Genomic DNA, 24,168 nt, shown 5'->3' with positions numbered 1-24,168 from the left:
ACAGAAGGATTTAAAGGATGATCTTCTAAGAACTATTTTCTCTCATCATATCTGGGCTTCCTTAGAACTAAATTGGCTCTTATTCCTCATGTAAAACGACAAAATACAGCTACCATAACTAAATGTCTCTGTGCATGAAGAATAGGATCTATTTATATATTCCGAGAAAAAGAAGTTTCTGAAGTAAGTAGACCTGAACAGTGTTAATGCAGTATAAATATGGTGCACTTATATTGTAGAGACATACTGGTTTAAAAGTGCACTGCTCTTCACAACACTTTTTAAACTGTAAAACAGTAAAAGAATAATTGTTTTTATTCTTATTTTGATAATCTGAGAAAAAACACAACAAACTGATAAATTCAGTAGATAGGCAATATGCCTTGACTGTATTTTTTCAATAAGGCACTGCAGCTTTTTCTCTGTTCCTCATAATTAATGTGCTCCATCTGTGATCAGTTACAGTAGTTTCACGAATACAAGCCGCACGGATTATAAGCCGCACCCCCGGTGCCTCGACAATGTTGCTGTCTTTGTCAATAGATAAGCCGCACCCCGAATATTAGCCGCACTTTCGTTCGTCGCGAGAATCCGTGCGCAGCTTTCACAAATTGGCCAATTAGTAACAGGATCGCGGCATAGCGGGCTTTACTGGCTCGGGGCGGGGCCAGGCAGGCTCGGCCCGCTCATGGTTGCCGACGGGGCCGGGTGGCTCAGCTCAGCGCCACGGCTCGGCGGGGCTGGCCGGGTGGTGCTGCCGCCGCCGCCGGGCTCGCTGGCCACCCTCTCCCGTCAGCACCGCCCCGCTGCCGCGTTCGCTCGCCCGGCTGGCAGGGCTGCCGCCGCCGCCGCCGGGCTCGCTGTCCGCCCCGCTGCCGCTTTCGCTCGCCCCGCGCCGCGCCTCGCGAGCGCCGCGCCCGCCCCGCGCCGCGCCCGCCCCGCGGCGCTTTCGCGGCTCGCGGCGGCGCTTTCGCGGCTCACGGCGGCGCTTTCGCGGCTCGCGGCTCGCGGCTCGCGGCTCGCGGTTCGCGGCTCGCGGTTCGCGGCTCGCGGTTCGCGGCGGCGCTTTCGCGGCTCGCGGTTCGCGGCTCGCGGCTCGCGGCTCGCGGTTCGCGGCTCGCGGTTCGCGGCTCGCGGTTCGCGGCTCGCGGCGGCGCGCTCGCGGTTCGCGGCTCGCGGTTCGCGGCTCGCGGTTCGCGGCTCGCGGCGGCGCGCTCGCGGTTCGCGGCTCGCGGCGGCGCTTTCGCGGCTCGCGGTTCGCGGCTCGCGGCGGCGCTTTCGCGAGCGCCGCTTTCGCTCGCCCCGCCGGCAGGGCTGCCGCCGCCGCCACCACGCTCGCCGGCCGCCCCCTCCCGTCTGCACCGCCGCCGCGTTTCCTCGCCCTGGCCGGCACTGCAGGCCCCCGCACCGCCGGGCTCCCCCACGCTGCTGGCCCCGATTATGCTGGGCTTCCCCCGCTGCCAGGCAGCCCCACCCGCCGGCCTTCCTGCTTCTGCCATGCTCCCCTGCACTGCTAGCCCCAGTTCTCCCGGGCTCCCCCGCCCTGCTGGCTCAGGCTCTGCCGCCCGCCCCCGACACTGCTGGCCCCGCCTCTGCCAGGCTTTCCCACCTCTGCCGGGGCCGGCTGGGCTCCAGCTTGGCTTGGGGCTGCCGCGGGCTCTCACTTCCGTGTTGGCAGCTTTTAGAATTTTGTTAATAGATTAGCCGCCCCGGAATATTAGCCGCACTTCCGGGTTTCCACCAAAATTTTGGTCAAATTGGTGCGGCTTGTATTCGTGAAATTACTGTACCTGGAAAATAAAGTTATAACCCAAATTCCTTCCTACATACTTCCTTGTATATTTTCATAGAAAACTAACTACTTAAGTTATGTCAGGGAAATTGGTAAGGAAGACAGTGAGAAAAAATATACAGACATTTTGCTACAAAAATATGAAATGACAGTAAAAATGGAAGTAAAAACCTCCTCATCATTCCTCAAGTCTCAAATCGGCCTCATTTGTGACTTACTCATGGATGAAGCTTTTAGATCATTTGTTATAAATAAGGACATCAGTTCATTATGGGTTCCAAAATAATAACTTCCTGCTATTGTACAAAATACAAACTGTTACCTGGAAATCATAGTAACAAGTTGCCTAGCATTGTAATGAAAGCCAAAAGCTAAATAATTGCATTTTAACTGGAACCCTCAATCAATCAAACATAAAAGAACTCCGATAAGAAAAGAATTGTACAAATTCCTTGTGTATTTGTGCCACCTACTGGGTATTGTTGAACAACATCAAAAATTAGGCAGAATTTAGGCAGAAATCTGCCTCTACATAATCCATCATAAATTAAACTGGTACCTAATTAAACGCTTAGTGTGCAAGTCCTCAGAAATTACTACATTCACAAGTGTAGCTTCTCTTCTGTTTCAAAACTTCAAAGAAAATAAAGAAAATACATCACGATGCCTTGAACAACTTCTCCATTCCACCTGGGTCATATTGTTCCAAAGATTTTAGCTGAAATTAGTAAACTGAAGAATCCAACTTGTATTTTGTGTATGCAAAGAATCCCCCATATCTTCAGAACACATACTAAAATTTAAGATGCTAAATGTCTCCTTTTTTCTGAAAAAAATATATGAATGAAAGTTTATTTTTCAGCTTCCTCTCTGGAGAAATGACCTCTAGTTAAAGGTGTGCTTGCATGTTTCCTCAGAACTATTATAAAATATTTAACATACTCAAAAGATAGGAGCCAAACACTTTTGTTTGAAAATAAACCCCATATATTTTACAGATGGTAAATTAAAGCTGAAGCTTATCAGAAGGATTTAGAAGAGTGTAGTTAAAGAGTAAAACATACATGCTCCAAGTCACATGACTGTGCATGTTTCCACTGACTTCATTCAGCCTTGAAAGCTACTTCTGCCAAAGAACTTTTAACTGCTTACAAATAAAAAAAAGTCCTCTTTCTTCATAGTATTGTTTTTCTGCAAGGTTATGGCAACAATTGACAAGGGGTCACAAGGAATACTCCAAACACAGAAAAGTACTGCAAATTTGATCTGCCTGCACATTCAAAGGAGCATAGCAAAATCATGTCCAAGTTAACAGTTTTCTCCCTTTCTGGAAATCTTGAATTAACTGTATCTTCAGCAAGTTTAGCAGAAGGCACCTTGTTAGTACTAGGTTGCAAAGGATCTTGGTGTACTTGGTGAGGAAATTAAATATGCATCTTAAAGAGATTTCATTTTAGGGAAAAATAGTCCTTGATTTGAGTTGGATGTTGAAGGAACTACTACAGCAAGAATAATCTGGGCCAATGGAGGATGAGCCTCATGGGAAAATATGGGCACATGCAGCTATGACCCAGCCTTATTCATCTTCGGTACCCAACAATTCCACACAGTATCTGCCTTCTCCATTCTTGCACACCACAGTGAAGCAAGACTGGAAACAGAGAGACAGAAGTTTATCTACAGAAAAATATGGAAGTTAAAAAAAAAAAAAAGAAAGACCCACAAAAGAATTCTGAGCATTCTATAATTATATTGTGTGTAACAATAACATAGCTCATTATTCCAAAATAATTCCAAATCCTGACTTTCATGATAAACCAATGGGCAGAAGTGTCACACTGCATATACGAGTAGAACTTTATGTTGTTCTGCCATAATCCAATCTTAAGGTTCTCTCCTAATGTCACAGAATTAGAAATATCTGAAAGACTTTTATAATTAAGTACATTAATATAAATTTATACTACCATTCTGGGAAGTTTTGTTCATGTCTTGACCAAAAGTAGGCTGTCTCCATAAGATTGAATCCATACCCCTCTCTCTAATTTAAAAACCAAAAAGCAACAAAAAGCAAACAAAACAAAACAAAACCAACAAAAAAACCAACCAACCAAAGAAACAAAAAACCTTATAAAACAACCCTCAACCAAACCCTCAGACTTTTGTAATGCCTGAAAGCAGCAGGTACTCTACAGATTTCAGAAAATAAATTAAATGTTTTTTGCGAATCTTTTTATATATTTAAGTGACATTTTTAAAAGATTAACTGAAGCACATTGTGCAAATTGTCTGTTGCCAAAATATGGGGCTATATACTAGGTGTACTACTAGTGCTTTAGTAAGGCCATGATCCTACAATATTTTAGCATTCATCTAAACTAAAAATTGCATTGTTCATATGGAGTAAATTAAAACTGTGATGATAAGGAATGAATTGTTTAAAATTTTAAAATTACTAGCTTTCTGACAGTGAATCCTGGCTGGAATTCCCCGAGGAGGACAGCTGTAATATCTGTGTACGACATGTCAACAGTCAGAGGACCACAGAGTGTGGTTTGTATTTCATGCTTCTGTACACTTTCTTGTTAGAGCAGTGTAAAATTTTAGGGTTTAGAAGTCCTGGAAGATATTTACTTTCCTGAAGTGGATTTTAAACTGTAAATAGAGATTGAAAAATTGGACAGAGCAGAAGACATTAACTCATCTCACAATTTAGGAACAAATTTAGGAACACAAAGGTTTTAATTTTCTGTTCTGCAAAGTCATGCTGTTCACAATGTAACAAAGCTGACATGATTCCAATTGATGAAACTCTAAAGGAGCCACATCACTGTGCTGGTTCAGCTCCCCTCCTGATAATATTTATGAACAATTCTTTATGTAACTTGATTAGAATCATCCTGTAGGATGGAATTTCCATGGTAGTAAGACACAGTTAATTTTCCAGTTAGTGTTCGTACGTGCATAAAAAATAATTACCTACAAGATAAGTACTTTACCTAGGGAGAGAATATAGTTTCCCTATATACGAGTCTTTGAAACTTAGGAAAATCCACAATTTGACATGATTTAAGGTCTTAGTCATTTCTGTATAGCCTAACATTCAGGCCCTTACTTATGTTTGCACCTATGTACAGTAATTTCACGATTATAAGCCGCACTGAGTAAAAACCGCACTTCTGGGTTTCAGCAACTTTTCGTTCTTTGTCCATACATAAACCGCACCTGATTATAAGCCACACGTTACAGTACAGAGTGTGATAAAAGGTATCTATTCTATCACCATCTGTTGAGGGTGGGGGCAGTGATCCTTATCTCAACGATAGATATTCTGCTAATGGGCCATCCATTGAAACCAGGCAGGGCATTGTTCTTTATCTTTTCACAACTCATCCTGCCTCCAGAGAGTCATTTTCTGCTAATGGCCCATTGAGTCCCACTGTGGGACTGATAAAATTACTGCATCCCACTGGAAGTTGCTCCAGCCAGGGGGAAGAGCCCAACATTTCTTACCAAGATAAAAACAGAGGTTTTGGGACACTAAGGTAACCCCTTTCTCCACTGGACTCCAGAAGAAAACCAGATTTCTCCACGTCACCACTGGACCTCCGGAGGGAAACTGTACCTTCTACAGGAGCACTGCTCCAACTGAACCACATCTGTCACTGCAGGAGGATGCAGTCACCATTTAATGGGACTGCTACCAACAACACCCTGCCTGACAGGGTGTCAGGTTGTACTCTGACTTTGTCAGGATTTGGAGTTTGTTTCTTTGTAGTACTGTATTTCTATCTTAATTTCCCTAGTAAAGAACTATTATTCCTAATTCCCATTTTTTGCCTGAAAGCCCCTTGATTTCAAAATGATAATAATTTAGAGGGAGGGGGTCTACATACTCCATTTCAAAGAGAAGTTCCTGCCTTTCTCAGCAGACACCTGTCCGCCAAACTAAAACAGCAACTTTTCATTCTTTGTCCATATATAAGCTGCACCTGATTATAAGCCTCACTTTGGGTTCGGACCAAAATTTTAGTCAAAATGGTGCGGCTTATAATCATGAAATTACTGTACTCGATTTATTACAGTTGGCTAGCCATCCAGGAAGTAGAAACATAAAAATATAATGCTTAATAAAATTTGGCACAAATGAAATCTTCAATTATACACCATTTTTCTCACGCAATCACATTCCTAAATGAATTTCCAAGTTCCTATGTTCTTTGCATGCATTTTTGCAAATATCTCCAAACCTTACAAGCTATATGCAGCAGCAGAACTTAAAGCTTATTTAATACAATCACACAGGTTGAGATCCTAATAACTGGCAAATATGTTATCCCCTTTTCAGCAGGGAGGTGGAATATATCGAAAGTCAGAAAGAAATAAGAAGCTTCAATGCAGAAAGACTAGAAAATCTTTCCAGTTACCATATTGTATTCTGAAGGAAAGGACTGAACTCTCATCATGGCCTAAAATTGTAATGTTATTTTCATAGGACATGCCAGTTTTTAAAATGAAAATTCTGTTAAAAATTGTATTGGTCTTGAATATTTGTATTCCATGTAGCATGGTTTTAGCAAGTTCTGACACAGATACTCTGCAGTGAGAAGATAATGACCAGCAATAAAACATCACAAGTTTGTACATGTATTTTCAGACAACTGCCAGACATTTGCCAATGCCTGCCAGCAGGCATAACCTGTTTCCAAGTTCTCTTAACATACTTATATATAAATGGAGGATGTACTTACATGGGTAAAACTACTTTTGCTGAAAAAGGTATGTACAATGCCCTATGAAGCCAAAGCATCTTCATTTCAGAAGAAAAAAACAAAATGGAAGGTGATATGTCTTTAAAACATTTATAAAAATGTTAACATGAACAATTTTCCCTATAAGTGTATTGTCTGATTTTTTTTTTATCTCATCCAAAAGGATATTAGCATGTCATGTAACTCCACACTTCCTACACAGATTATCTAGACAGGGAAAGCCACGCCAAATCACATTGCAGATTAACAAGTTACCTTTAACTTCTGGGAGGGATGATGAACAAGTCTTTGGACTTGATTGTCCATTCGTCAATTTTATGTGTTCTGAATGATGGTATTTTCTTTTTTTTGGCTTGTTCATCTTCTAATGCAAACTCAATCATTTTTTAAAGATTCATGATCACAAGAATTGTTGTGCTTGTGTGCTATGTTAACAAGACATTCTAGATGGCCTTGAGAGCAAATGAGGATGCTCAGCTGGAGAAATCTTCCTGGAGTGTAAGACATGATGGACAGAAACAGTAACAGATCACAGAAGGAACTTGCAGACAGGGTGCATGCTGAGAAACTTCTGAGGAGATATAGGGAGCATATGTACTGCCAAGTTTTCAGAGGAGGCAGACAGTTAGAATAACTTTGGATCTAGAGGTGTATGTGTGAAGAGCTGGAAATCACTTGGAGAGCAAGGCGATGGAAAAAACCAACCAAAACAAAACAAAACAAACAAAAAAAAACAACAAAAAAACCCCCACCAACCCAAACTGCTCTAGAAGAGCAGAATAAGCAGGGACACATGGATTCCAATTCTTGTCATTTTCAGATGTTAAAAGCTGAATTTTAATCTCTTTCAAAAAAATACATCTTGTCCTGTTTGATGTTTCATGAAACCTCAGCTGGAAGCTTTTCAGTATTTTCAGTGCATTTATTTTAAAGAAAAGGTGCCAGCAGATATACTTCAAGATTCTCTCAGATTCAGACCTTGTCAAAAATACATAGGGCAGCAATTAAGATTTTATAAAAGTCATGTCCACAGAAATGTGAACTTTGAATTATACCCTACAACACCATGGCCCAATACAGCACCATGGATAATGATACCAATGCAGGAATTGCAAGGTAAATTCACTTGATGTTCCTCAGTATGAAAACAGACATTTAAAGTTGACATAGAATAACTTATAAAATTTAACATAAATAAGAGTAAAAGTCAATGCTAAAAAAATAAAATACTTAGGTATATTTTAAAAGGTATGTTTGTTTCCAATATTTTGATATAGTTGCAGTCCTAAAAAAATAAAAAAAAAAAAAAAAAAATCCAAAACCAATCCAATGTATAATGTAGAAAGTTAATAATTTCCAAGTATGAAGCTGTTTCATCTACTAATTCTATAAAAAGGACAACAGTGGTTTAAGTTTCCAGAAATACCAAACCAGGAATGCAATAGAGCCTGATTACTAAGAGACCATGTTTATAAGAAAGGGGAATATTAAATGCTTTCTTTGCAGATTGTCTTTATAATTCTATAACACAGAACATATTTTTAAACTTTTCTCCTCAACTACAGACATCAGAAGAACACTCTTTTTTTAAGGAAACCCAAGATTCATTTGTTCCTTTATATCAGAAGACTGGGTTTTAGAAAAATAGCTACAACTACAGCAAACCTTACAATTAAAATCATCAGGTGTGATGACCTTTGCACTACCTATGACCCAAAGAAGCTCCTTTTAAGAAGAAAAGTATAAAACAGCTCTCTATGTCCTACTTTCCAATTTTCAGAAGACTACCACCCATAGCTCTAAAGAGGAGAATTTTACTCTGAACAATAAACATGGGCAGGGGGGGTGGCTGTGGGAGTAGGATGCAGAGAAAACTTTTTCTTTCTCAGAATCTCCTTTTCAAATGTTTTATAACTCTGGTGTATAGTCTCACTAAAACTGCATAAAAGACTCAAAAAGAACTGGTTCAAAGGAAAAGTCCATAAAAGAAATTCCATAATTATGCAAGCTCTCTTCAAACTCCTAATTAAGATAGTATGCAATGATTTAAGAATTTTTTTCACTCTTCTAATAAAATAGATGAAGTAAGTCATAAATAAGAGCTAAACTTTACTATAAATAAGAAAGCTTGGTTTTGTGAGGCCAACTCCAAATAATTAGCTTCAAACAACATACTCTCTGTCAGCAAGTAGGACAGAAACAAATGCTTAGTAGAATCATGAGCTTTTAAGACTGAGAAATATCTGCACAACTTGTGAGTGCCACTGGCATTATCATCTCGCAGTACCTCCAAACTTATTTCAATTCTCCTCCATTCTAACAGATGCTGGACCCAGAAGTTTTTGAAGAGGATTATTCAGAAATCTTTCAGGAGATTCAAATATGATCTCGCCCTTATAAAACAGTCCTGCATAGACCCTCAAACTAAGGAACACATGGCTATCACCACAGCATCAAACATTCCCCAGTTGCTGACAATGTCCTGAAGCGCCTCAGCACCGTTCTGTTACAGGGAGCCCAGAGAGACATGGGAATACTGGACAATGACAAAAGGGAGTAGATGCTAGCTTGTTATCATTTTGTAAGACTGTATTAATAAGACCTTCCTGAATTGTTTTGGACTACAATTATTATTATTGCAAATAGATTAATAATGACTGGGTTTCATATGTGATTTTATTTCGACTGCAATTAAGCCAGTACAGACCTGTGGTGCATCCTTTTTTGCACATAGTATTTTGAATGCAAGGGTGAGGCATCCTCACAGCACTTTCACTGCTCTGCACAGAAGGGAAAGAGCTGTGTGCACTTAAACGCAAATTCCACCATTGCACTTTCAAGGATCATAATAGGAGAATTGTGATATTTTGGTATTTACTCTTCTTGCACCTGTACCTACACAGGCCTTTAATAACCAGCTTTCTCTAAGTTTTGCTAACATAATCCATAACTCTTAAAATCAGGCAATGAGAATCCATAAATAAGAATAATCTTCACATTGGCAGAATTTACTATTTAATTTTCCTTTCCACTATTGTGAATTATCAGTATAACTGAAATGTCCAGGGTTTTTTTTCTTTTTTCTTTTTAAATTTTTTTTTCCTTTTTAAGTGATAAACACTATGAATGTGGAAGTCTGAGATTGTCTTTCCTCTTTGAGGGGATCCTGGGTAGTCTGCCATTGCTGAGGAGAGCTAATATTGAGCTAGATAAATTATTATCTTCAGGTCTAATGAGATTAGAGATAAGAAAGCAGTAAAACATGGTAATATAGCGATTTCTATAGGTTGCATGCAAATGTTAGAGAATTTGTATCTTGTATTAGATTAGTTAGTGGAAATTAGAATGTTCAACACAGAAGACTATTTAGTGTATTGTAACGGGAAACTCGCTCTCTTAACTCTCTTAATTCCCTCTCTTAATTCCTTCTCTTAGCTCTTACCTCTCTTACCTTGTCCTCTCACTTAGAACTCCTACCACCCCACACTCTCCTTCAGCCCTGCTCCGAGCTGCGTCTGGCATCTCCAAGCAGGGCCCTCTTTACCCACGCCCTATGCAATAAACTGCAAACTTCAAGACCAGAATATAGAGAGCACCTGAGTTTGTCCTGACCACTGTCCCCCACAAAGAATCCCACACATGTACAGTTCTGGTTTATGTGAGGGCTGTTTGTGGGTCTGGGACACCTGAACAACTGGAGGTGACATCCTTACAGCCAGTCATATCCACAGTGTGTGTGTGAGAGTGAATGTACACCGGTGTATTAGGGATAACAGGAAGAGAAAAAGTGGCAGCTTGGCATTCAGCAGGGATGGCAAGCCCTCCTCTCCAGTTTTGAAAATTTCAATCAATTCCAAAGTCCACCAGTCTTCTCTTAACATGCATAAAGAGTGAAACACAATTCTGAGCTCTATGTGGTATTTATCTTTTCCCACTGCTTTATATTCATGTTGCAATCTACACTGTTTAGCTTCACTTAAATACTTTTCGCATGTGGGTGCTTCATAACTTGCTCTGTTCAATATTTATTATTTGTCAAAGAGACAATAAAAATTCTACAGAGAGCAATTATTGAGGCTCTTCATAAAGCAATTACTTGAGTTTTTTCTTTCAACTGATTATCCAGTTCTTGCAGTGATTGTAATAAGTTTGCCTGTTGTAGATTATTGTCTTGGCTTACTTCCATTTCATTGATAACCCATTATCATATATCACAGTAACACAACTGCTGATAAGGCACACTTCAAGCAGAATCCTGCCACCCGTAGCCTGCAGGTAAAGAAATGGATGCAGGAAGACTTGTGAATGCTTTTCACTGGTAAGTAACAGCTGCTCAGAAGTGTGGTAAATTGAAAGACCCAGCTACTGAACACCAAAAACTCCTGTGAACACCTTTGAAGATCTCCAGCTTGGTACCTGCAAGAAATGAGTTTTATCCTGCCACAGCTCCAGTTGAGACTCCCAATTCCAATGAGAAAGGGAACTCACATTATTTTTTATGGGCTTGATGCAGGCCTTTCAGCCATTAAACTAATGATTCACACTAGGATCTACTCTAATTTTGGCAAAAAGTAAAGTAAAAAATATCTGTTTATTTCAAATAGCACTTCCTGATTGTGGGTTGTGTTCATGATTTCTAATAGAATAAAGATGATGTTTCAACAGTCTGGTAATGAATTGCTTTGTTCAGGGTGACACTGTGTTTTCAGAGCTCTTTTGTTTTCTGAGAAATTGAATCTAAAGTTCATTTAGAATTGCTTCCCCATAAGGTTTTTGATCATCACAATTATGCATTCAAAATCTATACACAGGCTTTCATATTTCTGCTTATTTTCTTAAGTAATATGGTATCAAAAACATCAATAGGAAAATTAAGTTCTTCCTCCTCCACTGAGAACAGAAAAAGATGTTATGTGCAATTTTTAATTTTAATTTTGGACTGTTTTTTAACAACTGTTATTTTTACACTGAATCAATAACAACTAAAAAACTGGTCCTGTATTTCAAGTGCATAAAAATCATTTATTAGAGAATAATGGCAATAGGGACTAAAGAATTGCATTATTGAACAATATTGATACATGAACAATTTCTGTCTGTACATACATATGGTTTTGCAATGGTGACATAGGAAATTAACTACAGTAATTTCACGAATACAAGCCACAGCAATTTGACAAAAATTTTGGTGGAAACCTGGAAGTGCAGCTAATACTCGGGGGCGGCTAATATGTGAATAATTTTCTGACATTTACAACCCCAGACATGCCAGCCAGGGCGCCGAGCCAAGCACCTGCCAGTAAAAGCCGGCATTTCACCATTGTTACAAAGTGTTACTCTGTTGCCCTGGCTCCCTGCAGGCAGCACAGGGGGCGGGGAGAGAGGCAGGAGAGTTCTCTTCTTCCCTTCTCTGCCGCAGCCTGGGGGAGAGACGGGGTGACCCCGCGCTGCCATTGCCGCAACTCGGGGAGGAGGGGGGGGGCTCTGCCCCCGCTCTCCGCCGCCGTGGCGGGAGCAGGGGGTGCTCCGTGCAAGGCCGGCGCCGCGGCGGGAGTGGGGCCGGGACGAGCGAACCCAGAGGCGGCGGCCAGCCCCGAGTGGTCCCACTGAGCTGGGCCATCTGGCCCCGTCAGCAGCCCCTAGCGGGCCGAGCCTGCACAGCCTTAGTTGAGCCAGTAAACCCCCCCGCCATGCTGCGGTTCTGTTAGTATTTGGCAACTTTGTTGCATGCGGGTCCTCGCTGCAAACCACAGAGCAGCTTATATTCAGGTGCGGTTTATTTATGGACAAAGAACGAAATATTTGCCAACACCCAGAGATGTGGCTTATACTCAGTGCGGCTTGTATTCGTGAATTTACTGTAGTTATATATTGGGTGAAAAAAAATCAGATTTAAATCTACCTCACTGAACACAAGTAGTAAATAAAAACATCAGTGGTAAAAGAATAGAAGAATTAGCAAGGAGATATCTAACATTTTTTAACATTTGCAAAGCATAATACCTTACAGCACTGTTCATTAGTATGCTTCACCTCACATATACATATTCATTCAACTTGTATCAGCAAAGAAGAAACAAAACCACATACACATCTGTGAATGTCTGAATCAGCCTCATCTTTATACTACAAGTCTTACTGCCAACAACCACATTAATAATAACAATTAGAGTAATATTCCGTAACCTCAACCTTCCCCTTCCTCTTTAGCAAACAGCACTATATTACATAGAAAAAAAAGTGACAAGTTACTCTATTGCACAGATTAACTACCAAATTGAAAGGTCTTTGGATAGTATAATTATAAGTATTTCTCCAATTTCTACTTAGAATTTCCACTAATTTTTCAGTTTTATTTTTGCAGTTTTGCCTGAAGGAACCGTATTAATCTTATTCGTTTTATGCACCTCAAACCCAATTAGACCAATATATCAAACAAAAATCAAATGTACAGGTATGACAACTTCTACATATGTTCCCAGTCCAAATAACGGAACTGGAAGAGTTCAATGTTTCAATCTTGTATTTCATTAAAGTACATACATTCATTCAGCACTGCTGACACTTGTATATTAAACTGATGAAAGCAGAAAAATTAATTCTCACAAATCTCCCACTAAAATAACAAAACAGCAACAAAAAGGACCCAGCACCACCAAAAAACCACAGAGCACTGAAGCTTTAGTTTACCAACATGTTTCTTTTTCCTAGAAATGGGACATCATAAAATAAGGTGTGGTCGTTTGATCCTGCCTGGATGCTCAGGCACCACCAAAGGTGCTCTATCATTTCTGCAAATGTATAGAGGAAAACAATTATAATGAAAGACGAATGAGGACAGGGGGACATCACTCATCAATTACAGTAGTTTCACGAATACAAGCCGCATGGATTATAAGCCGCACCCCCGGTGCCTCGACAATGTTGCTGTCTTTGTCAATAGATAAGCCGCACCCCGAATATTAGCCGCACTTTCGTTCGTCGCGAGAATCCGTGCGCAGCTTTCACAAATTGGCCAATTAGTAACAGGATCGCGGCATAGCGGGCTTTACTGGCTCGGGGTGGGGCCAGGCAGGCTCGGCCCGCTCATGGTTGCTGACGGGGCCGGCCGGGTGGTGCTGCAGCCGCCGCCGGGCTCACTGGCCCCCCTCTCCCGTCAGCACCGCCCCGCCGCTGCGTTTACGTACTCGCCCTGCCGGCGGGCCAGCCGCTGCCGCCGCTGGCAGGCATGCCGGCCGTGTCACTGCTGCGTTAATGTAGTCGCCCTGCCGGCGGGCCAGGCACTGCCGCCGCTGGCAGGCATGCCGGCCGCATCGCCGCTGCGTTCACATACTCGCCCTGCCGGCGGGCCAGGCACTGCCGCCGCTGGCAGGCATGCCGGCCGCGTCGCCGCTGCGTTCACGTAGTCGTCCTGCCGGCGGGCCAGCCACTGCCGCCGCTGGCAGGCATGCCGGCCGCGTCGCCACTGCGTTAACGTACTCGCCCTGCCGGCGGGCCAGCCGCTGCCGCCGCTGCCAGGCTCGCCGGCCGCACCCTCCCATCTGCACCGCCGCCGCGTTTCCTCGCCCTGGCCGGCACTGCAGGCCCCCGCACCGCCGGGCTCCCCCACGCTGCTGGCCCCGATTCTGCTGGGCTTCCCCCGCTGCCAGGCAGCCCCACCCGCCGGCCTTCCTGCTTCTGCCATGCTCCCCTGCACTGCTAGCCCCAGTTCTCCCGGGCTCCCCCGCCCTGCTGGCCCGGGCTCTGCCGCCCCCCCTGCCCCGCCCTGCTGGCTCAGGCTCTGCCGCCCGCCCCCCGCACTGCTGGCCCCGCCTCTGCCAGTCTTTCCCACCTCAGCCGGGGCCGGCCGGGCTCCAGCTTGGCTTGGGGCTGCCGCGGGCTCTCACTTCCGTGTTGGCAGCTTTTAGAATGTTGTTAATGTATTAGCCGCCCCGGAATATTGGCCACACTTCCGGGTTTCCACCAAAATTTTGGTCAAATTGGTGCGGCTTGTATTCGTGAAATTACTGTACTGTCACAGGCAAAGTAGACTTGACTTGAGGATATTAATTGAATTTATAACCAATCAAAATCAGAGCAGGAAAATGAGAATTCTAATGAATCTTAAAACCACCTTCATCCCACTCCTCCTTCCTTCAGGACCTCTACCTTTTTGCCCCAGTGGTGGAAGGAGACAGGGAGTGGGAGATACGGTCAGCTCATCACAGGTTTTTCTGCCACTGCTCAGGGAGAGGAGTCTATCCCCCATTTCAACTTTGGTTGCCTACCACGGCAGTCATTGCTACATGAACTCCTCCAGCTTGACACCCTGCTCCAGTGGTGGTCCCTCCAAAGGGCAGTAAGCCCTACCAGGAAAACTGTTCCAGTATGGGCTCCATTCTCTACAGGTGTGCAGGTCCTGCCAGGGCCCTGTGCCAGCACAGGCCTCCCACCGGTGGAACTATTACCTGCTCTGACTGGCCCAACCTTGGCCAGTGGCACATCCATCTTGGAGCAGGCTGGCATTGGCTTGTTGGGCATGGGGGAAGCTTCTAGCAGCTTCTCACAGAACCTATCTGTGTGTCTCCCTCCCCTCACCCCCAGCTACCAAACCTGGCTGCACAAACCCAATATACCTAACTGTAAAAAGTCTTTTGTTTAGCAGTAATGAAAAAAATGCTTTGTCTGTCTTTCAGAAGCCATTAGTAATGTGGATTTCAGGTAAAATGCACCTCTGCCTGACAGGTTTTGTTGATCCTTGTTACTTTGACCACTTGAGCTTCTAGTAATTAAGAGAGCATCAAACAGTGAGACGGGTTAAACTCTGTACTCTTCTGTAGCAAGAAGACAATTTAGGCAATGTATAACTTCGTAAAAAAAGATGAAGCCATATGAATTCACTGAATTCTATCTTCAAGAAAGTTTGTGAGTTATACACTGACTCCACAATTTTCTACCCCTCCCCACTAGATGTCTTCCAGCAGGATGTCACCTTTCTCCTGAGAACTGTAGATGTGGAGTGTCAAGCTGGCAAAGGGAGCAATGGGCACAGACTACCGGGCTGATGAGCTGTGTTAATATTCCCATCTCGTTTTCACAAAATGTCACCAAGTACTGTGACAGCAATAAACTTCAAAACTCAAACTTAATTAAAGCACATTTAACACAGATGTTGCTACTGGCAACAAAGTAGCACTGTCACTGTAACCTCTTCTGTCAAGGTGACTGTTGCCAGTCATTCAAAATATAGTATCTAAAGTATAAGCAATAGAATATATAAGTAATATTCAGATTTTGTATGTATGCAATCAGACAGCAGAAAGTAACTTTTCTGCAAACAGATTTACTTTCTTTGAAATTCCTTTTCTCTGGCCATAAATTTAATGGGTGCAAGCAGGTTCAAAAAAGTCTTTAAGGAGTTCTGTAAAGCAGCATTTAATACCACTGATTTTTAGTGAGATTCAGATTAATATATTGTTATACTGCTTTTCATTCTCCCAAGTAGTCAAAGTGCATTAAGATATATATGTGGACATTTTTTCAGACTGCCTCCAGCACCTGTTCACATTTCACAAATACTTCCTAGGTCTGTTGAAAGGACAGAGACACTTTTATACTCTGTAGGATATTCAAATGAATAGCTGAAAATGTCAGAAGCAGTGTAGATCTAAATTCCTTACCTATTTATCTCCTACAGCTATGACAGGTAATGCAACCCTTGTGTGTGTGACACTGTCAGCAGTTACCCATCTTCTACAAACTTCTTTCTCATAAACAAGCAATTTTTACATATGTATTCCCAGAAAAAAAACCATATTTTTGGTCTTAGTTTTCATTAGATAAGGCAGATACCCGATGTATGCGGGTCAAGATTTGGCATACAATCTCTGTACACAATTAGTGATAGAACTTCCTGATCTTTCTCTATGGAGCAGTAGATCAAAAATAAAGGTGTATTCAAATCTTCTTAAAATTTTGTGGACATTTCAGTAAGCGGGGTCCTCTGGCCATATAGCTGTAGCTTCTTTTACTACAACCATGTGCCTCACTTCTCCTCATCCTCTTTCCCACAGTGTTCTTATTTTGTGTCTTAGTGCCATCGAAAAGCTTTCATTTTCCTTCCTTCCACTCTTGGCTAGACAGGTAAAACAGAAGTCATATCCATGCCAAAGCCCCAGCAGGTACATGTGTCTGCCTTGGCACACCACCAGGGGCCAGGCCACCTGGCTGCCCTTCCTCCAGCGCTGCACTCTGCCAGCCTGACCTCAGCAGGGACAGAGGCACACACTCCTCGCCTACCACAGAACTTCACAGGACTTGCCACAACTCCTTCACTGCCTGCAGGCTTCTACTGCCTGACAAATTTAAGAAGAACTGGCCAATAGATTAGAAAGCTATCACAGATAACTAACAGACACTGACACTGTGACTCTATCAGAAAGACAGCAAATTATTAAAATTATGCTGATATATACAAACACAACAGAATTTTCTTAAACTGGATTTCCATTAATTAAAGAAATTAAGATATTGATTTTTTTATTTGGATTTTTTTTATCATCTTGTACTTTTAAATATTCACAGCCCATAAATATCATTCACTTCTGACAGGATTTTTCTTCCAGAGTGCATGCATCACTGATTATAGTCTGGCTCATGTACAATCAGAGTTCCATTACTTCACACTGTAATTAAGGTTATGTGAATCAATTACTAAATTAATTCCAGGGTTATAAAGCTATCGTTAAAGTCAGAGAATGGTTCAGGGAATTAACAGGTACCAGGTAGGTAATGCTTCAGACAAAACTGCCTTGAATGTTTTTTCTCCCAACAGCAAGAGTTCCTCTGAAGTTTCTTAAAACTAGTTCAACAAATTTAGTGGTATCAGAAATAATGGTCCTACTTTGGCTTCAAGGTTTGGCTAAAAAAGAAATTAATTGTTTTTATATTGCTTTAGTCCGTGTACTGCATTCCAGCATTTATTTCCTTGTGCTCCAACACAACAGAATTATAGGTCATTTCCTTGGCTGAAAATGCATCTTCAAAATAGCTACATCAGCATATTTAAATGTGTACCAAATATATAGAAGCACTGGTTCATTACACAAAGTTTGTTTTGAAATTTCCCATTTTCTTTTTAAAACTGCAACTTCTTACACAGTGAACAGATTTAATAGCAGAAAACAGCTTCAATATGCAGTCACCAAAAGCAGTACACAAACCATTCAAAAATAAATCTAGTTTGCATTATTTTTAATTTTAAAAAATAATTTAAAGACAATATTGACATGCAGAATAAGAAAAAAGGAATAAAAACTTTGAAACGACAGAATAAACTACACATGGAATATTCTCCACCTGATGATAAACAATACTAACATTTTTAGCTTTTCCTGCTTAGAAGTCTGTCAAGTCCTTTTCTAACTACTTTTCACAGTTTTTACAGTATTATGATTGACATAGGGATGACAACCACATTAAGACAACTTCAGATTTTAACATTGATCTCCCCAACTTGCATCCATTCTGTTTATAAGGATAAATTACTATATTGTAAGAGTTGCTTACCAAAAAATCATAAAAATTACAAACAATTACAGTAATCTAGTGATAAATAATTTTTGTCTAATTTTTGGTTTTGTTCTTTTGTCTTGGAGATGTAATTCCTGAACCAGGTATTACTTAAAGAGCTTTCAAAAGAATATCACCTAACATTTCTTGGCTCAAAGAAGTTATATGTATTGAATGGGAATAAATAACATACAACATTTTCATTTTGGGGGTGGGGTCTCTATATGTAGATTCAGTTTTTTAGTTAGTATTGTACAGTCAATTTGTGAATACTTGGGCTACTCTTGATTCTTAGACTGAAAGGTTGCATTCATAGGAGATTTCAGCACTAATGCATAACATCTTCAGAAATTTAATGCCATTTAATAACTTTAATTATCGATTTTTTTTTTCAGAGTCTAAATTAATTTCATAAAATCTTACCACTCATTATGAACTGGCTTATAGCAAAGCAGAGTCAATAATTAATTGTAGGAGGAGGTAGGAAATTAAAAATAATAGCTAGTCACCACTTTGGCTTGGGCTGAGACAGACAGCACAAGCTACAAGAAACACAGAAGTCAGGAAATATCATGACACCTAATCATTAATTCTTTGCCAGTTTTTTTGTCTAGCACCACGAGACAGAGACAAATAGTATCCTCTGAAGAAATGTCTGGTACTAACAAAAGCTGTTCACGTAGTACATGAGAGGCAGCATCACTTGAGAACATTTTTCCTTTTCAGTCTTCTCCCCTTAGACCCTGGTCTTGCTATCTGCTCGAAACAACAGATCAAAGCACCTAAGGGGAACTGATGAAATGTGCAACAGCCCAAACATCCCAAAGCAGAAGCTTCTAGGTTTAGGTCTGACAGCAGCTGGTAAAGCTGGTAAAATTGTGTAAATGCAATTTCAAAAGAAGTAGTAAAAAGTTAAGAAACTACAACTTTGAAAGAATTACTAACACTTCTATGTCCTTGCAGTGCCTGGTAGCAGAAATTTCTCCTGTATGCCTGTATTGGTATAAGGTACTAGAAGGAAAGGCAGTAATAATCCAGCTGATTGCTCCCTCTGGATTAGCAAGAGCATCATGATGGTTTATTTCACAATCAGGAGTTCACTTCGTTTGCATCTGAGGCAAGAAATCCAGCCAGCTGACATAGCTGCATCTGGACCTTGGCTACATGACAAGTTAAGGTCAGTAGGGCTGACTTGAGCTGGCTTGTGACAGCTCAGCTTTCCATCTCAGCTGACCCCAGAGATCTTTAGTCTGGAGAAAGAGAAGCATAGCCAAAAGGACAAGTCTTCCTGCTGAAAGGCTGGTGGGATAGTCCTTACTGCAACACACGTGTCTTAAGAGGAGGCACAGATACAGAACTTATATTAGACATGAATATTTAGTCTACCAACATCAGGTGAGAGGGGAATAAATAGCAAATGCAAGACAAGACATCTTCCCATAGGAAGCCTAGTGCTTCATTATCCACATCGTCCCATGGATCAGTAGACAAGCAGCCATGTTGGTTAAAAAAGGAGCAAGGTGAGAAGAAAAAAGCTGAGTCCAAACCATGATAATTTTTACAGACTCTCACCATTATATCCAGTAACATCAGCACAGCCCGGTAACTCAACTGAAGAAATCGTACAATTGCCTAAACTTCATAAAGCCAATGTCACACTTTATTTAGATTTCATGCCCTACAAGACCATAGATACATAAATTAATAAGCAGATGGAGAGACTGCCCAAATTATGCTTTTTAAACTGTAAATACAGATCATATTCTGAACTATATAACACAGATTTGAACAATCTTCTATTTTTAATGATGACTAGTATCAAGTAATGACCAAGAAATGCATAGAGAAGTCAGTTCCCTATTTGAAACACTGCCCATAAAAAGGTTTGAAAGACTACCCACAAAAATCCCTTTTTCTTTTACCCAAGCAAAAAGGACACAGAACTGGTCATCATGGTATGAGACAGACACATAGAGGAAAAGTAGACACATGCACATACCAATAGATAGATAGATAGATAGATAGATAGATAGGATGAGGTACATATGTATGAGTATGGACAGCACCTTGTTTGAAAGAATCATTGGTCGCTTACCTTATGACTTTAACATAACACAAGACCATGATCTGTCATAGCCAAATGACAGTTTTCTGCTGTGTATCTGTGTGGATGCATACAACAGGTAGCCATTGCATTGTGCTGTTACATGTGGAGTTCAGCATTACTATACTGCTCAGCCATATGGGCTCATCCTCAGAAAAAAATAGATTTATCTGACACCAAAAACATTGACAGAGCCTGCTGAAGCAATGTATACAACCTGCACTACCCTCTGGCAGAGGAAATCCAGTCATACTAAAGTAATTGAGAAAAAGATTAGAGCGCTTATAAGCACTTATAAGCAAAGCTAGATTTAGAAGTCCTTTATTAGGTAGTCAATCCTTTCACTTCTCTATACGTTTTCCTGCAGAGAATATTTTCCCTTTTGCTCTGAACGTCCTTAGGCTTAAACAAATCATCTATCACAACTGGCAAAATATTTAATCCTATGTGTACCAGCACAGATGTACTACTGTCTACAGTTATGAAATTGCCTGTTTCTTCAGCTTGTAAATTCAGGGAAAAAAGTCAGTTGTCTGCAATGCCAGCCAGCACAATGATACACATCTTGTATTTTACATGCAAGAAATGAAGAGTGGGTTTAATAAATACGTAATACATATATATTCTCACATTTAAAAATACAGATATCAATAAATGTATGTGCACACTTAAGAATACAGTTAGGAAAGCATATGTGCAACAAATCCTTTTTAGCATCAGTTATTCAGGCTCCAATTATTCAGTAACATTCCAAAAACATAAAAATGGCAATACCACTACAGTAACCAAAAAAGGTGCCCAAGTATTGTGAAAACCAGAGATTTGTCTTGCTGTCAGTGCAAACACGTCCTTCATGTCCTTTTACCACCAAGAACAACAAGAACAACAGAGCTGGTTACAGTCAGGCAAACTGTGTGACACCCTGGTGTCACAATGGCATGGTTCTGTAGTATAGCCACAATATAACCAAATACTCTGAACTGCTACATATCTATTATACACATATTTAAAAACATTTATATGCTGAATGTATCAAGATAAAAACCAGGTTTGGGTGCTGTTTTTTTCATTTTTCAAAGAACTGATAGGCTAGGCTCTATAAACATCTCAGAGATTTTTGATTAATGATTATCTTTTGGATAATTTCTATCGAAGCTAGCATGAAAAATATGGAAAAGTACTTATTAGGGGGAAAAAAAAAGTGCAATAAATGAACGCTGAAGATTTTCATCCATAGTAACCTGCTCACAAATGTGACAGATACTGGCTTTAAAGTATTCTAGCTATATTAACACACCATAGTTATATTAGGTACCTTGCCTAATGTATGCCAATATGGGTTTTGGATAGGCTTTAAAATACTGGATCTGTGAGTAGAAGTGATGTAATTTACAGGGTTCTTTTTGCATTCTAAACCTGACTGAATAATAGATCAGGTTCAGGGTACACATACCAGCATCAAGGAGCTTTTTTACCTGCCTCTATCACAATATCTTCCATCGTTATGTAATCACCTGTTGGCTCCTTTTTGAGAATGATTAAAAAAAATAAAATAAAATCAATTTTACTTTCTAGTTTCCATACAGCAGAAAATTGCTCACTAAAGCTACTTCCTATGATAAGGATTTAAGGGAAACTAAGGTGATGCTTTTAAACTGATATTCACTGGCTGTTTTGAATAAAAATCCACCCGTATCCCTTAGAAGACATCCACAAGAAAAGTCTGGTATATTCAATAAAACAAAACACAAACAACAGTCTGCTCTGCATAACATTACAAAATAAGTACTGGATGAACACTGATCGCAAGATTTGGAAAACCGGCTGTTACTTCTTGCCTGATTTTTATCCGACCTGCAAGAACATTTATACAACTTAACCAGCAGCATTTTCCGAAAAATTCTTCTCACTCTGCAACAATCTTTTTAAATGGTAAGACATGGGAGAATTTGTTTTCTTCATATTTATAACCACACAGTAAAAGTTTGGTTTTGAGCTCTAAATTTCACAACAATTTTGCAAGGTTGTCATGAAGCATGTAGGCACACACTGGAAATGTCACAGAATGTGATTTTTCCATTCAAAAAGAAACATATGGCATTTCATTTTACCTAGTGCATGTCTTGAAACAAGCATAAAAATTCTTTGGTATGTGTGCACATTTTAATACAAGTGTAAAGACATTATCTTTAGTAAAGTTCTTGTGCATATTATCAGTACTTGTAGCTGGATAAACCAGCTACCAGGTAATGATCATGCAAATTAGCAGAATTTCTTATCTACATATAGATTAATCTTAATTACTATTATTATTCAGGAACAGGAATGTTTTAATTCTGTCTACAGAAGGTGCAATTATTTTCTATTTGTTTTTGTTCATTCTAGCAGTTATCAGTTTGGCCCATGTTTACTGCTACTCAATTACTTCATAAACAGGAAATTCAATATGGTTTTATCTATTAATATAGTGATGATGAAATATTACTTATTCTCAATGTTGCACTTCATGAAGCAATGTTTTTGGCTCTGCATAATTATTAGCAGTTTGACAATAATTACATAACTTAAACTGACTTCTTCCTTGTTCACTGAACTCCTTTATTTCCAATAACTTTTTTGCAGATGATAGAATACCATATCTTGATCTATGACCTTCATAGTTCAGTATAATATTGCCTATACAAGCAGATAAATATGCTGAAAAACTCCTCTTTAATTTTATCCCTCATATAAAGATTCTCACATCGGCCTTCAACTGTATTAGTTAGTACAGTAGTTTCACGAATACAAGCCGCACGGATTATAAGCCGCACCCCCGGTGCCTCGACAATGTTGCTGTCTTTGTCAATAGATAAGCCGCACCCCGAATATTAGCCGCACTTTCGTTCGTCGCGAGAATCCGTGCGCAGCTTTCACAAATTGGCCAATTAGTAACAGGATCGCGGCATAGTGGGCTTTACTGGCTCGGGGCGGGGCCAGGAAGGTTCGGCCCGCTCATGGTTGCCGACGGGGCCGGGTGGCCCAGCTCAGCGCCACGGCTCGGCGGGGCTGGCCGGGTGGTGCTGCCGCCGCCGCCGCCGGGCTCGCTGGCCCCCCTCTCCCGTCAGCACCGCCCCGCTGCCGCGTTCGCTCGCCCGGCTGGCAGGGCTGCCGCCGCCGGGCTCGTCGCCCGCCCCGCTGCCGCTTTCGCTCGCCCTGCGCCGCGCCTCGGGAGCGCCGCGCCGTGTCCGCCCCGCGGCGCTTTCGCGAGCGGCGGCGCTTTCGCGAGCCGCAAGCGGCGGCGCTTTCGCGAGCGGCGCTTTCGCTCGCCGAGCGGCGCTTTCGCGAGCACCGCTTTCGCTCGCCCCGCCGGCAGGGCTGCCGCCGCCGCCACCAGGCTCGCCGGCCACCCCCTCCCGTCTGCACCGCCGCCGCGTTTCCTCGCCCTGGCCGGCACTGCAGGCCCCCGCACCGCCGGGCTCCCCCACGCTGCTGGCCCCGATTCTGCTGGGCTTCCCCTGCTGCCAGGCAGCCCCACCCGCCGGCCTTCCTGCTTCTGCCATGCTCCCCTGCACTGCTAGCCCCAGTTCTCCCGGGCTCCCCCGCCATGCTGGCTCAGGCTCTGCCGCCCTCCCTGCCCCGCCCTGCTGGCTCAGGCTCTGCCGCCCGCCCCCCACACTGCTGGCCCCGCCTCTGCCAGGCTTTCCCACCTCTGCCGGGGCCGGTCGGGCTCCAGCTTGGCTTGGGGCTGCCGCGGGCTCTCACTTCCGTGTTGGCAGCTTTTAGAATTTTGTTAATAGATTAGCCGCCCCGGAATATTGGCCACACTTCCGGGTTTCCACCAAAATTTTGGTCAAATTGGTGTGGCTTGTATTCGTGAAATTACTGTATATAAATTAAGAGAACAACTGACTTACAAAGCTAAAAGCATGCTAATATCTGCTGCCAAATGATTTTTGTTTTAATTCATA

At 41.8% G+C, this 24,168-nt stretch overlaps 1 protein-coding gene across 1 annotated transcript in view; it reads right to left on the bottom strand.

Annotated features, from left to right (window-relative positions):
* Window positions 1-24,168, bottom strand: part of CDH12 (cadherin 12) — an 829,389-nt gene that overhangs the window by 393,344 nt on the left and 411,877 nt on the right. The gene's annotated exons all lie outside the window — the stretch shown is intronic.

Source organism: Catharus ustulatus, chromosome 1 (genome assembly GCF_009819885.2).
Source record: "Catharus ustulatus isolate bCatUst1 chromosome 1, bCatUst1.pri.v2, whole genome shotgun sequence".
Taxonomy (NCBI): Eukaryota; Metazoa; Chordata; class Aves; order Passeriformes; family Turdidae; genus Catharus; species Catharus ustulatus.
The sequence above is the reverse complement of the archived record's forward strand: the minus strand, read 5'-3'. Positions and strand labels throughout refer to the sequence as shown.